Source organism: Netta rufina (assembly GCF_964035555.1).
Source record: "Netta rufina genome assembly, chromosome: 14".
NCBI lineage: Eukaryota > Metazoa > Chordata > Aves > Anseriformes > Anatidae > Netta > Netta rufina.
The window spans coordinates 8,060,533-8,078,858 of NC_140137.1; the positions used below are offsets into that span (position 1 = coordinate 8,060,533).

An 18,326-nucleotide genomic window follows, 5' to 3' on the forward strand; every position below is an offset into this window, starting at 1 on the left:
GTCGGTACAGCCAGTTTCAGTCTGTAGCCTTTTCCATTACAAATTTTAGTTTTGCTAGATTTCTTACAACACTTTTTTAAAATATAAAATGAATTATTTCACTTTTATGACTTATACTTCTTTTGCATAGCTTATGGCCATGCACTACGGTATAACATCGGTTTTGTCATTGTATTTTACAGTGTTCTGCTATGTCAAGATCTGATTTTATTACCTGTGTTAACCTAGCTTTTTATTATTAGTAGTGGTATTAGTATTGATTTATATACACACATTTATAATTCTTAATTAGGGGGGCACCTTTGTTTAACCTCTTAGTCTGATGTCAGCCTGATATAATACAACCCCACTTATGAACTGTTCTGTGCTAAGCTTTTTCTCTGAAGTAGCTGGATACACAAAGTATTTTTGTTTTACCAACCCTTAGCAATCTGTTTGCCTTAGCTCATGACAGATTTCCCCCAACTCCCACTTAATTAAACACATCATATATATTTTGCTTGTGGAAAGTCTGATTTCGCTTTTGACTTTTGATGGAGACCCTCACCTCCGGATAGTGTTGTCTTCTCCTCTGCCTAATTGGAGTTGTATGTATAACTGGAAGGATTTCAGAGAAACTGTCAACAGTACCCTAGGGCTAAATCTTCTAGCCAGCAGACTGACTTTGCCTTCCAGGATCCTTAGCTTGCACTTCCCTTTAAAATTTGTGACATGTAGTAGGACCTCATGCTCTTCCCCAGCACTTTCTAGCATCCACATAGGTGTCTCATAAAAGACCCCTTCATGTTCTGCCTACAAGTCAGCAAATCTCTGTCATCGCATCCATGGCTGCTGTTGCTCCTGGTATTTAAATTGATATCAGTGCAGTAGACAAAAAGTTCTCAACTAAAAATGCATTTTGAGATACAGCCTTCAATAGCGTGTCAGCTTGCTTTTCCTCAGCTGGAAGGCAGCTTCCTGCTAGGCTGCGCTGTGCTAAATGTGCATTGTGAGAGGAGCCTGAGCCTCCTTGAAGGGGAGATAAGAGCAACTAATCTGAGCTTGGCCTACTCCCTGATGTCCTTTCAGACAGTGTTTGTGTATTATATTTGTTCTCTCTTTGCTCCTCTGGATCAGAAGCTCTGGCCTCAAACCACTCTGGGTATGTGATGTGATAGCTAGGTGTGCAAGGAAGACAGTAGCTGAAGCAATTGCTGAAGCATTAGTGACTGTCCTGGAAGTTCTCGGAAGTGCAGGTAAGATCACTGAGCACTATACAAGGACAAACAGTTTACATTTTTGAGAAAGAGAAACCAGAAACCAGGGAATTAGAGACCACTCTTCCCAGAAATGAGTCTGAAAAAAATAGTACGCGATCAATTTAAAGCAAATAGAAGATAAAAAGAAAAAAAAAAAAGATAGATTTACCAAGAATAAATCATGCGATCTCACTGTAATTTCCTTCTTTGAGAAAATAATGTCTAGTAGATGAAGAGGAGGCAGCAGATGGGACATATTTTGCTTTAGGAAAGCTTTTGAAACTGTTCCACATGATTCCCTCGGAAGCAGACTAAAGAAATATGGTCTGTAACAGTGTGCCCAGTATTTCTGGCTGGGTGAGACACTTACCTTCTTTCTGTATAAGGGAGAGACCATATGTTGCAGCCCTTCCTCTAACACATAAGTGTATTGTGAAAGCATAGAAAAGCCAGTGCTTCCTGGGGCAATGAGATTTATTGCGTATGTGCAGACAGATCCACATACTGCCGTGATCAGAGGCCCTAAGTGGGCTACCAGCAAAGATGGCCTGCGGCGTATTCAGAATAGTCCGCCCAGTGGGCAGCCCTCCTCCCTGTAGACTCTAGTCCAGATCCACAGAAGAGTGAGGGCATCCATGGCCACGTTAATTGTCTTGGCAGGGAGGATGCTGTTCATAGCTTGAGGTTCATCATTTAGAAGGTATGTGGTACTACTGTCGTGTGGGTGGCAATGGTGCACTGTCGGACTGAGAAGTGGTTTTGACTGAAGTCCTGCTGAGGTATGTCCTGGGTCTTAATCTATTCAGTGTTTTAATTAATGGCTTATATAATTTAACAAAGAACTCACTCATAGAATTTGCAGATAAAAAAATATGCACTCTGAAGGTCAGGGTTAAACTTCTAATGATCTTGAGAAACTGGAGGACATGATCCACAGATAAACTATGAAATAAAGAGACAAGTGCTATGTGCCACGTTGATGAAGGAGCAATAAATACCAAAATACAAAAAGGGGATAATGGACTGAGGCTGAAGCATGCCATGGCAAGATATGGGAATTAGAGAAAATCAAAAATAAAACATGAATGATTGATCACACAAGTCTTTTCCTGGGAGGTATTAACAAAATATATTATTAAAATCTAGGAGTAAGTCTCATTTTCTGCAGTGCTGTTGAGGCCTTTCCTGGACCTCTGTATCCACATTTAGTGCTGGAGAGAACCGGTGTTGTGAATCATATGGATACCAACGACAGAAGAATGAGTGGGAAAGAAATTCTGAAAGTGGAATCACGGTGTTATAAATTGTCCCAGTACCAGACAAGCAGATTCTCAGTTGTTGGTGAGGTAGTTTTTACAAGAGAGAGAGGCTATATAAATCAATGTGAAACTAGATTGTAAGGTTTCAGCATTCAAAAGCAATGAGGTATTTTTATAGTTGACAGTTGTGAAAACTCACTAAATAAGCAACAACACATGGTTCAAGATGGCAGCTCCTCTTCTAGAGAAATAAGCAAATTCTTGTAATTTAGAAAAAATGAAAGAACTAAAATCAATAACACTGAGGAAGGAAATAGCAAAGAATGGTCTCAGCAATTAAAGTCCAAGCTAAGCAGGCCCCATGAAGAATGGGCAGCTAGATCAATAAAAAATATAGAAATATTCCTATACAAATACTGTGAGTCTGAAGCCCTAAATGAGGTGAACTAGAATGTCTGATTTTAATGGAGGTTATTGACATAATAAATACCTCAGAAGCTTGGCAGAAGGGTGAGAAGCTGTAATAGGGAACAAATGTAGAGGAAGGATGGAAAGGGGCACATTAGTGGTGAAGCAGTGGAGAGTATGAGGAATTGTCCCTAAATGAAGTTTCAGCAGGGGACATTTTGGAACAAATCAATAAAATGAACAGTAAGAAGGCACCGAGATAAGGTGATACTCAGTCTAGAGTTCTGAAAGACCTCAAACACTAGATTGAGAGAAAGCTAAATGTAGCATGAAGAGTGCCATTTAAATTGACCACATCGCAAGAAGAATGGAAAGTGGCAAATGTGTCTTCAGCCTTGAGAAAAAGGACTCCAGGACTAACGTGGAAAACCATAGATCAGGAGATCTCACTTCCAAACTGAATAAGTGGGTACAAACTACAATAATAAAGAAGAGAATCAGTAGACAATTTCATAAATGTGATTTATTTGGAAAAAGTCATTACAGTTCTTGCAGAAGGAGACCATGTTTCATAAATCTATTTGAAATCTTTGAAGATGTCAACAAACTTGTAGGTAAGGCTGATCTAGTTGATGTAGTATGTAAGGACTTCCTAACAAATGTCAATAAGTCTTTCTGCAAAGACTCTTAAAGTAGTTCTGCTGAGATAATAAGGTGTTCTCTTGTAGGTAAATAAGACAGAGACAAAATGGGACAAAAAGTGGGAGAAAAGATTAATGTTCCCATTGGAAGGAGCACTGTGGTTTAGTCATGCAATTGTTAGAGTTAGGCCCTGTGCTTTTCAATATCCTTAAATGGTTTGGAAAGGAAGGTGAATATTGCTGTGACAAGGTTTGTGAATGATACAAAAAGAACTGAGATAGGCAAATCTAACCCTGAGAAGAGAGGCAGGTGGTTCTTGTGGTAGTGAGTGACTGTGTCAGAAATGGCATGTGAATGTCAATGTTAATAAATGCAAAGTAGTTTGTCTGGGCATATGCATGTTCAATCATGTATTATTCAGTTAGGGATTGAACATTAAGTTATTATCACTCAGAAATGGAATTGCTGCAGGATAGCTCTATGAATGCACTGATGCAATGACCAGCAGCAATCAAAAATTCAAACCGAATGACAAATTTTTAGAAAAGGAAAAAAGGAGAAGAAAAACATGATTATATGATTATGTCACTATATAAATGTTTGGCAAACCCACATATTGATTAATATGTGCAGTTCTGTTCATCCTGTCTCATAAAGGATAAAATAGAGCTAAAAATGATGGGTGGGAGTTATTTAGCTCAGAGATCTAGACACCTAAATTTAGGTTTCTATCTGTAGGTGTCAATCTATGAGGTAGATATCCAAACTCCACCACTAAATCAAAGTGTTTTAATCTGAATTCCACCCACAGATAGTATATGAGAAAGACAGAATGGTTTTCATATCAGGACAGAGAAAACAGTTAGACATGGGACAGAAATCTTGAAATCTTCTACCTAGATAGGAAACAATGAAGAGGAGATAGCTATTATTTTTCAGAATAGGAGAAGTAAAGGATATCCTATGAAATTATTAGGCATCAGGTCTAAACCAGAAAGTCATACCTTCTCATATAACATATTATTAAATTGTAGAACTTATTGCCAGAGGCTGTTGTGTAGGTCAAAAGTATAAATGAATTAAAAATTTCTGGAAGGCTGATGGGAAGCCGGTGTCCTGCCAAACAGAATTACGAAGGCTCATTCAACTGTCAGAAGCAATAGAAGCCCTGACCTTCCTGTTCCAGGTAGAGGTACATGGGAAGGTCTCTGATGCAGCTAGGTAGGACGGTAAAGACAGTTGCTGGGTCAGAACAGAGACCAGGAGTGAGAAACTAGTCCATACCAACATCTCTTCTTGCAGTCACTGGGACACCATGAAGGGGCATTCACAACTGGGATCTCAGGAACTGAAAGTGTGGTGTACCCAGCCTAGGCTTTGGGGGGAGGAGGGAGAAAGGAAGGTACTGCTTGAAATCCTGTGCAGAAATTTTAAAAAACAAGGTAGGCTAATGGTAGCCATAGAACTAGCCATTAGCATAGGTAATGCCCAGAACTTGGAAACAAGAAGCGGTGTTCATAGTTCATGTTCTTCAGCACCTCAGAGTTGACTGAATCAAGAAAATACTACAAGCTTACCAGCAGTACTGCACTTCCCAGGGCTTGCAGATGGTTATTGTCCTGCCTGGGGTTTGAAATTGAGGTACTAGAATTCAGGTACTGCATCTGGTTTTTACTGGAGCAATGCTCCTGTGGTTTTTGAAGACTTGAATTGCTAACAACCACATTCAGCTCAGCTTATCTTGCTCGGTCCAGACTCCCTGGGTTTCACAGTTGGCACTGAAATTGCAGATAGGATCCTGAATGCAATCAATAATGACCTGCACGTGGTCAGTTTGAATGGATTGTCTCAGAGGAGCAGCCAACAAGATACACACAACTGTGGAGAGTAAGCCTGGAGAACATCCCCAGCTCTCTGATATGGGGAAGAAAAATCTAGGTTGTACTGAATTATGAATGTGACTTGTACTGTAGATAAATTTAGTTTAGTATAAAGCTGTGTGTAGTGGTCCCAAACTTTCATCTTTCAATCCTGCTTTCATTTTCCTTATTGTTTGGATATATTTTCATCATTCATTCTGTGCTGTAGGAAGAAAAAAAATGTTTCTATTTTGAGTTACTCTGCTGGTTGTCCCCAGGACATTTCCACGTGGCCCTTAAATGAGTGGAGGTATTTTTCTGGTGTGCTTAGGCAGCCATGGACGTGGCTCCACAGACCTCAGAAGGACTTTCCAGACATACTCTGGAAAGCAGTATTGCTCATCTACAGAGTGCAAACTCAGAGAATGATGACTTAATTAGAGTGGTAGCACTACTTAAAAACAAAATTTGAATCTAGTGCAGGTGTCTTTAAAATACACTTCAGTATTACATATGAAGCCTCTAATATCAGAAGTGGAAACGATTAAATGGGGGTAAATATGATGGTGGCTATTGTATCCTTTGGTGTAAAGCATACTGAGCTGCAGCATGGCAAAAACAATTAGTACTTCGGAGGTCTTTTAAATAAAGATCATTTGCTTAAAGTGAAACTTGCTGTAAGAACATGCAGGCTTTGGTAGGAGTTGCTGTTGCTGAGTCAAGATGTGGCATCCTGTCCCTGAACAACCCAAGGGCCTGAGCCTCATGTCCACGAGCCTGGTAGAACACTGCAGCCTCCCTCTCCGACATGAAATTCCTGCTTTATTACACACCTCAAAGACCGTGATTACAAGTGCGCTTCTGCCAGTGCCAGTACGTGACGTAAGGAGTTCCTTCCCCTTTCTGTCCCAATACTGATGTACTGTCACAACTGTGGGGCTGTCACAGGAGCTTCTTATGCTGGCACAGCCTCTGAAAGGAAAAGATTTGTAATTACATGCAGAAAAGAGTGCTCTGAGTAATCTGTGAGCTTTGGTATGCATATGTATATTGTTCGGTCTCTGGATAGGGATGATCTGCTTTACATGAGCGCTTGTCACCAGGGCAGGACTTGGAGCTTACTGCCTGATACTCTGTTTGAATGCTGTGACCGCAGGACTGTTCATAACATTTCTTGCCTTTTTTTTTGACCTAGAAAATATTTACTGATTTTTTGCAAATCAGAACTGCTGACCCTGGAAAAAATTAATAAGGTATTTTGGTGCCTGTCAGGGAGTTGCCAATGGAAATCCGGGTCAAAATGGTATCATGGTTCTGGACTTAATTAGATAGGCATCTTTTTTTGAGACAAGTTACTGTAAAGAGTGGACATTGGGGAATTTTCTACATTTAGTTAAGAAGAAAACAGCTTTAAGATTTGCTTCTCCATTCCTGGGAAATAAGTTATCTACATGGCTTTGGATTGTTCAGCCAAATGTCTCTGTTTTTTCACGGTATGTTTCACAACATATTTGTTACGTCCAGACATAGAACGTTAGAATTAATCAAAACTGAAACATTTGTCGAGAAAGCCATTTCACGTCCATCTTTGTCATGAGACTGGATGCTCTGATAGGGATTAGAGGTTGTTACACTAATGACTTAGATTTTTGTCTTGTTGCCAGAACAGTTTCCCAATTTAGAACCTTTTCTTCTGATTAATATTTGTATTCCTCCCACAATTCCTCTTCTTATAGGAATTCGTACTGGGAATTATTCCAGACCTACATAATGTCTCTGAAATCTTTTTATCCCTCTGTTTGCTGATCAGTGGAAAGGATTTTAATGCCAGGTTAGGTAATCGAGATAAATCCTAACTTCATCTAACTTTATCCCTCAACTATGTCTTGGATATTCTAGAAACATTTTTTGTGATCCATAAATAAATTCACATAGGATTTTGATTAATCTTTTTTTTTTTTTTTTTTGGCTCTTATTTTTCCAGTGAAGCCTCATTACATTAAATGTGAGATCAAACAGAGTGTATTACAATTTCCACTATTCAATTTGCACTAGTTTGTTCAGTGCAACACTTTTTTGGGAGGTTGAAAACATCCGTGAGCTCCAAAGAGAAAGTTTTGTGCACCGATTGGCATATATAATATATTTTGGTACTATCCTGAAGCAGGGATGGTTTCTACCTAATGATGTTTTCTAGCCCCACTCAGTCACTCAGTTATATTAATGCACTCACATAGCAATGTAAAGTGTACACTGATTTAATTCACTTCACTTCTCACTGTAACTTCTTAGAAAGAAGAGGAAGTTGTGCCTGTTCAGAGCAATTCTCTTGCAGGCACTTGGAGCCAGCAAAGACATGGATGCCTGTGCACATTGCGAGAGGTAGGGCTCTGAGCACTGCATCACAGCACTGCAGTCCTGCAGGCTGATTCCCTGAGTTTCTGTGTGCCCGTGTATTGAAACATTTCATGGCCACAAGCCAGCCAATTCTCATGCACTGGGACAAGTATACACCTAAGGAAAAGCTTCACAAAAAAACTATATCTCAGCTAGAAAGCTATTTGACATCACACGTAGGCAACAACAGGAAAAAGGCTTGAGCTGGTATCTCTTTAGCCTTTTTCTTTCAACACTCCTATCCTGAAACCTTCTGCTGAAGTTAACCCAGAAGTCAGAGCTTCCTTACCAAGAAGAAAACTTTGGTTTGAGAGACTGCCAAGTGACAACTTGCTACTTCGGAGCCATCAGGTTAAATGAGCCCAGGAAAGGTGGTGGCTTCAGTTCGTTAGGAAAACTGGACTCCATGTTACCCTTGACAGTCCTAACGATAGATAGGATGGAAAAAAACCCTCCCTTGCTTTGACCCGGAGTTGCTCTTTCCTCTGATGGTTCATTGATTCCCTTTGCTTCCCTTCTCATTTAACAGATTTTATAAGTTGGGCATTTACAGATCTGCTGCTATTAACATTCAGTGTTAGTGGACCCGAGAGCTTCTTTGCCAACTATTCTGGAGCTTCTGAGCCTGCTGATTTAAAAATGTTCATTGCTGATAGATTCTAACATCTTTCTCAGTTACTAATAGACTGGAAAGTATTTCATCATCTTCAAGCAATGAAAGCAAATCATCCTTCTTTCCAAATACTGAATAAAAGTCTGTTTGAACACTTCTGCATTTTCTGCATAATCCTTCACAATTCTACTGTCTGCACTGAGCAGTGACCCTGTACTGTTGCTAGGATTTCTTTTGCAAACACAACTTTCTTGTACTAAGCTCTGTCAGCCATGGATTTTATTCTGAGGTTTCTTTGTTTCATGCTTCTGTTCATGTAGGTCAGGAGTTTTCCTGGCTATTGATTTACAACGAGTTATATGCAGTACTAGTGTTTGACATTTCTGTCTTTGTTTTTCTTTGCTGATATCACTACCAAACTTTTAGCATGTGAGTCAATTGTTTTAAAATTACGTGCTGACTGCCTGACTCAGTCTGTTAATTTTTGCCCCCCCCCCCCCCTTTTTTTTTTAAAGTGCCAGGTTAAATGCTAAATGGCTTGGAAAAATGTACCATTTCTCTGGTGTTTAAATACGTATATATATCTTTGTGTTATATATTTAATAATATGTACATATACCCCCCAGTAGCAGTCCAATGTAGTCCACTTTTGACAAGCTGGAGTCTTTCAGTATTTGAAGTATGGGCTTTAAATTTAGCAAAGGAGTAACCCTGGTGAACGATTCTGGTGCATTTCGCTTTTTTTCTTTTTTATCTGACATGTCACAAATCTCTCATTGTGTTACTTTACGTGTTCAGCTGAGGCTTGCCAGTGTTCAGCGATGTATTCCGCGGAGACCTTGTCCAACAACAAGCACCACTCCTGTCTTCAGGCACGAGCAGGATTTTACCTGCAATGCACAGCAGAGGAGCCAGCACGTGCTGGCAGACCTCAGAAGCAATGCAGATAGGAGGATGTATAAGGTAAGTAATTATGAAGTAGGAAGAGGAGAAAAAATAGCTGGATGCACAGAGGTGGGGCCAAGGAAAGTCTATAGGGTAGAGGTGGAAAGATCAGTGCTCGTTCTATTGTGTTCCCTGTGAAGAATGTGGAACAGAGCCCAGCACCACGCGGTGCCTCCCATGCAGATCTGGCAGCAAATACGTGAAACCACCAGCACAGCATGTCTGTTCAGACACAGTCTACTTAAGGTCTTCATAAAGGATGACAGCATCTTACTGTTCTCAGGAACCTTGTTATTTGCAGCTCTCAGGCCTCAGAAGGCTATTAGGATACTAGAATTGCATCTTTTCAGCTGCAGTGCCTCGGGCACAGCTCTGTCTGGGCAGGGCTACCTGTGCTCCTTCTGCCTGGAGAGGCATCCTGGTACAGCTGCAGCAGGGCTGGAGGGAAGGCAGGCAGTAGAAGCGGCAGGCTTACAGATTGTGGCACGATCATTAGAGTTCAGGTGGAAAATCTGCCCCCACGCCCCCCTTTCAAAACCTGTTTATGCTCCCCAGACTTTCATATCCCTTGTGCTGCATCAGCTTATGTTAGAGATCCTCATCCCTTCATCAAAGCTGTTATCTCTTGTTCACACCAGCCTCCTGACACCACTCTGCTGACCCTGTACAGAGAATACGAGCAGGTAAACGTACAGAATACATACACAGAGAAATACATGCACACAGCTACTTCTGCGTGCAGTAGCAAACTCCCTGCACTAGTGCTGTATCCTCTCCCTCTGTTTGCTTGTGTTTGCTTTGGGTTGCAGATTTCTGCAACCACAAGCTGTTAATTGACAGTCCAGAAAATTATCTAGGAAAGAATATATATTTATATTGTGCTGTATTTTTTTCCATAGCATCCACTGCAGATGACAAGATGAGAGCAGGGAGAGTACACGCCTCTTTGATTTGTCTGAGTAGGTAGGTTTTTTTGTGTTCTTTGTACCTTAAAGCCCAGTGGCTTTCTTTTCTCATAACTACAGTTAAAGCACTTTCAATCTGAAGGGCTTTTCTGTACTGAACCTTTGTCTTGTACTCGCACCACTGTATCTCTTCATTTTCATTAGTAGCAGATGGAGCATGAGTCCCAGTTCTTTCTTTCCATCCTTCCTGCCAAGAGATCTCTGGTGCCTAGGCATATTTTGCGGATACTTAATCTTGTGCTAGTTTTCATCCAGTGATTTTGATTAATTTTATCCGTGTACATAAAATTACTTTGTGAGTGACACTTTTCATTAAAAAATTCTGTTGAAAGTTGGGTTTACTAACCTGATTCTGGTGAAAACATTTTCTGCTTACTTTTTTCAAATTCGAACCTCATTATTATTTTTTTGTAATCCACTTTTAATTGTAAGTACCCAGCATTCTGCTAGTTCACGCGGCACCAAATGACACAAGGTTGCTCTGGAGTGCTCCAGTGAGCATCTTCTGGGGAATATTGAAATTCCATGGAAACAACATGAGCACCATTATCTGAAACAGCCTCTTCAGGCAAACCATATGGGGTGAAATATTCTGCGCTGCTTCAATAATCCGAGCACAGATATGTTCACTGGTAACTCTGCAGTAAGCATCACTCATTTGCTTTGTCTGTGCAGTATTAATGAGCCATTTCAATAGACAGCAGGTTTCAACTATATTTGGTGCATATTCATGTTGCTTCCTTCAAGTTGTTTCAAAACTCCTTCCACTAGATTAACTAGAAAGTTGCAGTTACTCTGTCAAGTGCTGGGTACCAAGGACAAGGGCCATCCTGTCCTTTCCAGTCTTGGCTGAAGAGTGAGGCTAATGTTTGGAAGAGAGTCAGTGTGCTAGGCATGCTGCCTTTGTGGAGAGCTCCTTCAGCAGGGAGGCTTTGCTGCTGCTTTCACGACTCTGTGCTGGGGCTACTTCTTTCTCTGCGTGTAAACCCTTCCCTATTATTTTCTGCTTCATCTGCCATACAGGGTTTGTGGTTGCTAGCAAGCAGTGGAGCCTTAAGATACTTCTTGCAGGCAGACTCATTATTATGATGGAGGAGTGAGAACATGCAAAACTCAAAATGGGGAGCACGTAGGGAAAGGGTGTATGTTTTGACTAGGCTGATTTGTGCTATGCCTCCAAACATCTCTCTGTGTTGCTGTTGTGATGTGGTCAGGGGAGCTGAATCACTCCAGACATTGGTCTAGGTACCTACAAAGCCTCCCTTTGCATGAGCACAGCATATTCCATGGGGCAGACAGATTCTGAAGAACTCAGAGATGAGGCATGAGAACCATACTGCACACAGAGGCCTCTGAGGGTGTGCTGAAAGCCAAACAGAGGGTTCAGGTTAGTACTGAAAACCACATGGAAGGTTTCAGGGAGTAGAAAAAGCCACTTAAAATTAAAGAAATCCTTTGAAGGACACCCTTTTCTCTTTGTCAGCATTCAGGAACACAGTCCTTCCTTTATCTTAGTGCCTTGTTCTGATAGCTACATGGAATCTAACCTGGACAGCAGCTGAAAAAACTTACAAATTGATTAGTAAGGTTACTTACAGGTCTTTCTAGGGGAAGACATTCACACCACAATCTTGAACTAACCACTTCCCAAGCAAGGGAACTCACATATTTAGACAGCACCACAAGGATAATGGAAAGAGGCTGAGGGCTGCCAACACCAAACTAGATTAGCTCAAGTGTTTTGGTTGCTGGTAGTTGGAGAGACAAAGTTGATGTTTTCTTGAAATAGCAGTTCTGTTTTTATAGTATGTCCATTTTACCAAAAAAGAGAAGAAAATGAATACATGATTTATCCAGCAGGACTGAACCAGCGATGCTGTGGCTGAGGGGAGGCAGAGGTCGGCAGCTGAGGGCTGGAGCTGCAGCCACATCCTCAAATTGCAGCAGTGGAGTTTGATGCTGTGGTTGTGCTGGGGCTGCTGGGGGAAGAGCTGGATTAGCTGAGTGCTGCAGTGCCTCTCAATCTGGTGAAAGAGCTACAGGTGAGTGGGTTTTTTCTCTTCTTTTTTTTTTGAAAAATCCTTCTGAAGAGGAGCAAAGACTAGTGGCTAGAATGGATGTCTTTGAGTCAGTCCTACACCCTCTCAAGTCCCTGTATTTCTTGTTATATAATATTAGAAGCAAGTTTTATTGTACCATCTTCTCCTCCTCTCTAAAAAATGAACTGATAACATCGCACCAGTTCCAAGGCCATGCTGGCTGGCTCCTTTTCTCACATTGTTCAGTGCTCTACCTGAATTCCTGCTGCCCCTCTAGAGCAGGTACCATGCTGGTCCACTTTATTTTTGTCTCTGGAAACCGCAGTAATTTTAAGTATTGCCTTTTCCAGGGGAAGACAGCCCTCTGCCTTGGCACAGGCTCTTCTCTGGAGTTCTTGCAGTTCACTGGAGAGGTTTGGCTCCAGTCCTCCCTGCACCGAGAGCCGGGTGCTCTGGGGAGCTCCTCAGGGCTCCCCCAGCTATCACCAGTGAAGGGGGACATGGCTGTTGGAGCCTGGGGGAGCCAGAAGGAAGGACGGCTCCACTGCTGCCAGTGTCCAGCTGTCAATGCTATCCCTGGTGTGACCAGCTGTGGGGACAGCTCAGGGAGCAGGACAGAGATGCCATGGCTAGTGCCTGGGTTCCTCTGATGCCCTCGTCAGCTCTGAGGTGTCCCTGGCGAGGGGATGTGCCCATTGCTGGGGCTCCTCTGCTGTCCTTTGCCACCCAGGGCTGTGTTTGGTGGGGAACAATGCTGCGTTTGGCACCCAGTGGCTGTATTTATTAACAATCTTGGGTGTTGCTAAAAAAAAAAAAAAAAAAAAAAAAAAAAAAAAAAGGGTGACATTTCCTGCTTTTGCCTTCTCACTGCTGCTCAGCAGGGCATTTGGGGGAGCTGCTGGAAACCCCGACTCCTCCCAGCATTAAGCCAGTTCCCAGCCAGCATTTGCTGAGTTGGAGTTTGCAGGACAGGAGCCTGACCTGGGGTGCTGGGGAGACCCATGTTGGTCTGATTCTCCCCACATTTACTCCTGAAGAGCTTCTGTTTCAGTACAAATGATGCTGTTTTCCCACAGACAAGCAGCTGAAGCCCCTGGCAAGGAGCACAGCCCAAAGGATAGAGGGAGTGATGGAGGATGTGGGCACAGAAGGAGATGTTGGATAAGTGCCCCAAAGTGTGGGCTGACCCTGAGGAGGCTTTAGGGGCCTCGGCACCCCAGTATTGGTCAGCTGTGCCCAGAAGGTCCATGGAAGACCTGGCAGGGATCCCTTGCTACTAGGCAGAGGCCTGGTGATCCCAGGTATGTGGTAGTGGGTGGGGGTGCTGTTTCCAGGGCTGTGCAGTGGCAGCACAAGGTGCTGTGCTGCAGAAGCAGCAGGTGGAGTGTGCTCACCACCTGGGAAAGGCTGATGGGGTCAAACAAGCATGAGCACAGATAAATCTGAGCTGAAGTGTTTGTTTCCTAGTCACTGTTTGAGAGAAACACTCAGAGGGCCCGGCACCTCTCTTGCAGGGGCATGGGGGCTGCAGGGGGGCTGCCTCGGGGGGGTTAGCTCCTGAGCTGAGGCTGTTTGAAGCAGGGAGTTGGCTTCTGGGCTGAGATCTGCTTCATGTGCTGGGGTTGCCTATGGGCATGTCTCATTGGGCTGGCTGGGACTAAAGGTAACAGCTGGCTTGGCCTTCCCCTGTCAGATGCTCTTCGTTGCAGATAAAAGCTTTTTCTGATCATTTTGGTTCCCGTGGCTGTCGAGGTTCTAAAAATTGCAAAGGCTGCCACTGTGGGTCAGCCCTGTGGGATGTCTCATCTTGTCCATCTGCCCCAGGAGCGGGTTGGCAAACCGTCCTCCATTCCTAAATGGTAAGAACAAGCATCTCAGTGCTTGAACTACAGCCCACTCAAGGTGGCAGTTGTGCTCTTGTGGGTGCCCTGCACTTTTGGGTGAGCTTTTGCCTGCCTGGCTGTGGATCGAGCTGCAGCTCCTGCTGGGGGTGTGGAGATGTGAAGCCTTGGGCTTGGCTGGGACTGCTGGAGCACGGGGTCACAAACCCAGTGCAAATCTGCATGCCTGCCTCTGCTCTGGGCAAAACAGGAGCCTGAGCACTACTGGTTATAGCCGAAGTGTCTGGAGTGCCTGTCCTGCTACTTCTTTATTAAAACCCACATTTTCTTTTCCTAGATGCTTGCTGCTAAGAATAACTGTTCCTTCACCTCTTGTCCACCCCTCCGCCAGCCGCTTGGGGTCACCATTTTAGACTTCTCCTGGAGCTGCAAGAACTAAGCGGTCTCGTTTTCCAGAGACCTTGTTTAAAGTAAAGAACTGGATTTTGCCTTCGTTTACCCCTTGAGCAGCTGCCACGGGTGGAAGGGGCTGGTGGTTGCCAACTTGCTCTGCCACCTGCAGCCCTTGCTGGGGAGATACACCACAGGAGATGCTGAGCAGAAATCAAGCATGATGGCATTACAAGAACAAGGTTTTGCTCTTGGAAATAAAAAATGGGGCAAGCCACAATTGAGGCAGTGTGAATTCTGGTTTATTCAATGCATGGCTTACTTAATCCCCGCTAACAGATCACTGGAGCAGGGCTTCACTCCTGATCAGCAACTTGTTCCACAGTTCCTGCACCAGGAAATCTGCGCTGTGCTGTGCAGCAGCTCTTGTTTCTTTGCAGTGGTGGGGTGCCAGAAGGGGCTGTTTCTCCTTCTTCACAGATACTTCCTTCAGCCTGGCTTGCTCTTTACTCCATTTTACAAGGCCTCAGCAAGCATGGCTGGCTTCATACAGTCCTTATTCCAGTGTGCTTCATAAACATTGCCATTAAATGGACAGTAAAAGGCATTTATTCACGGGAAGGGCAGCAGGGCACCTGGAAAGACAGGGGCCATGGCTACTTGACTGGAAGTTACACAGCAATTGCTGCAGAGACTGAGTTGTGTGATGGCAGAAAACCCTGGTGGCTTTTTGTTCCCACATAACTCACTGAGGCTGGGGAGTGAGCTCTGAGCCACAGCTGTTCCCACTGGGCCCTGCTCATCTCTGCACTTGAGTCTCATCTCATTGCTATTTAAGAAAGGTCTTTTAAAAAAACTTCCTTTATTCAGAAGCTTTTAAGAGAAATCTCCAAAAATATTTTGTTTAAAGGGCAATGAGATGAGGTTTGAGTGCAGAGGTGGGCAGGAGGGAGCAGATAATGGGTCGAAGCCCCCCTGGAGCAGCTGAGGCTGCCAGACCTCACTCCCCAGCCCAGGTGAGTTGTGTGAGGACAGCTGTGGGTTTTCTGCTGCCACATAGCCCAGTCTCTGCAGCAATCACTGTTCTTAAAAGCATACTGGATGACTAAGTGTATTACCAGACCAAACCTACTTCCCCAAAGGGAATCCTCAAACTTATTTGTGTCTCCCACTCCCTACATCACCTAAAAGGGCAGCTGCTGCTTTACCCAGCACCTTGGGCACAGGCAGCCAGTACCTGCTGGGAGCTGCAGCCAGGCAAGGTGAGGAAAACTTCTTCCTCAGGCAGGCGGCATTGGAAAGGGCGCTGCTTGTCCATTCTCTAAGAAGGTGAGGCTGAATGCACATCCTGACTGTCTTGCTGAATTTCTGCTATTGCTTGTTCAGTGTAGGACATGTTACAAAGAAAAGAAGACAGCTCTGTTACCCTCATCTTGCATCCCTTCCTCAGGCAACCAGCCCTTACTCCAGGCTGCTCTCAGGACTGAGGCAAGGACTGTGTCTCCTCTGACCATTACCTGGGCTCTGCTGGGAAAATGAGCAGCAACCCTTCTCTGCTGATAACTGCAGGAAAACAAAAGCAGTATCAATAATCCGGCTTCAGCTGCTAAAAAACAGGTAAAGTAAAGAGATGAAAAGGTAAAGGTCTGGGAGACCGTTCCCCTCTTCATGTGCTGCATCAGGCCCTGATCCTGCAAGGACAATGTCCTGGCTGGGGGAAGCAGCCCTGGTGCTAGCCCAAGGAGAAGGAGCAGGAAGGATCTCTTTTAGGGAGTTTTATATGCTCTTTGCTTACCTCCTTTTCTGCCCCCTAGTGCTGGGCTCTGCAATGAAGGCAGAATCCTTGCCATGCAGGGTGGAGGATTCCAGGGGGTCACAGCAGAGGGCTGCATCCACAGAAGATACCTGGAGCAGCTGACTGTGCAGTGCTGACATCTGAGAATATTTCTAACATGATGTTGCACCACGCAATTCGCTGCTGGCACCACCTTGCTCACTGCAGAGCAAACCCCTTCAAACCAGAGCAGCCCCATTCAACATCTCTGGGGTGAGTCCCACCGAGGGCTCCTGGGGGTCCCAAGCAAACGGAGGGACTTGGGTAGGAGGGGGATGATGACACCAAAAAGCAGCTGGATGTCCCTTAGGGGCACCTAAAAGAAAACAGAGGATCATCATGGGGACATGTAGAAAGAGATGGAGGGCTCTGAGGGCCAATAAAAGCAGGCTGGGATTTACATGGGAGCACCAGAAGGCAGATGAAAAGCTCTAGGATGCCCCCAAGAGGTACAGTGAAGCCCTGAGGAACACTGGGATGGAAACAGGGGCTCTGGGGGCAGCCAAAACCTCCTGGAGGACCACTGCTGGAGCAGAAGAACAAACAGCACTGCTGGTTTCCTTCGCACATCTCCAGTGAGCTGGGGAACTGCAAAAGCAAACCAAAAGGTCAGGTGAACCAGAGGGAATATGGAGGGATTTGGGGCACTGAGGAATAGATCTCGGATCATGGGGGCACCAAAAACTGCATGTGGGAGTGTGGGTGGCACCACGAAAGGGCAAAAGTGTACAAGGACACCAGAGGGGACTTTGGAGGAGTACCAAAACCAAACGAGTGGCATGCATAAGAGAAGGAGTCCTGTATCTGTCCTTTCTTCCATGCTCTGGCATCCAGGTTTCAGATAAATTTCAAGGTGTGTAAGTGTCCCAAGAGAATTCCCCTCTTGTTCGTGCTATGGAAGAGAAATGTTTCCATTTCCACTCTGATCTTACAATGGCTTGTCAGTGACAAAACATTCCCAAATCCTCTCATTTATCAAATGGCCAATCCTGTTAACAGCTTAAGAAACATAATTACCTGCAATCTCTTCTGCTATTCATTTTATGCCTACACTTCCCTCTCACTGGCAGCTTACCAGCAGGCAAGTCAAGAGCTGAAGCAGGGCCGCAGCCACCAAGCGCTTCAGCGATGCAATTTCCTCTAATCACCTGCATGGTGAGCACGGGAGTTTTGCCTCCCCGTTTGTGGCAGCCAGAAGCAGGTGAAGGAGGAAGGCAGAGAGCCAAAAGCATCAGCTAGCACACTGTGTGTAGGTTTTCAAGCATGGCTACATTTTAGGTGCTGTTCCACCCTTACAGTGGGAACTGTGTCAGGATACACTTTTAGGGTGCTCGGTATTGCTGCCAGATTTACTTGCCTGGGAGATGCGTGTGCGTGGGTGGGCTCCGAGAAGCAGCAGGAGAGGCTGGTGTGGGCTCAGGTGCTGGAAATGGCTGAGAGCACTTCATCAGGAGAGAGCAGGGCCCAAAACATGAGTGAGCTGATGAAGCAATGGGGAAATTGGGGTCATCAGGAGACTGTGTGAGCTCCTGATTTTTGCATTGCTACAACAGACTGAATTTGTCTTATTTCACAGTGCATCTGCAACTTGTATGGGATTTTACACTGATCATATCTCAAGGAGGATTTAGACAAGCGGTGTTTGCAGGCTGGAGATCTGCTGGCTTCCTAAAGGTTGGTTACGTACAGGACAGCTTGAGCCAAGGAGGATCTCCTATGACCACGATAACTTCCCCTACAGCTTGAGGACTAGAAAGCCCCTGGATCTGTCCCACCCACACTGGTCGCTGAGAAAGCTGCCTTTGGTGCCTTAAAATCTTTTACTAGCCTGACATAATTGTACTTTTAACTGGCCAAGACGTTCTTCTGCCTACAACGTCTGTTTAGACCTGATTC

General features: G+C 44.3%; 1 long non-coding RNA gene across 1 annotated transcript; it reads left to right on the forward strand.

The window, feature by feature from the left end:
* Positions 1 to 10,303: 10,303 nt before the first annotated feature.
* LOC311214752 lies at positions 10,304 to 13,664 on the forward strand. The gene is made up of 3 exons (XR_014618864.1): positions 10,304 to 10,324; positions 12,184 to 12,368; positions 13,442 to 13,664. It is a non-coding gene; the product is annotated as an uncharacterized lncRNA (long non-coding RNA).
* The last annotated feature ends 4,662 nt before the right edge of the window (positions 13,665 to 18,326 follow it).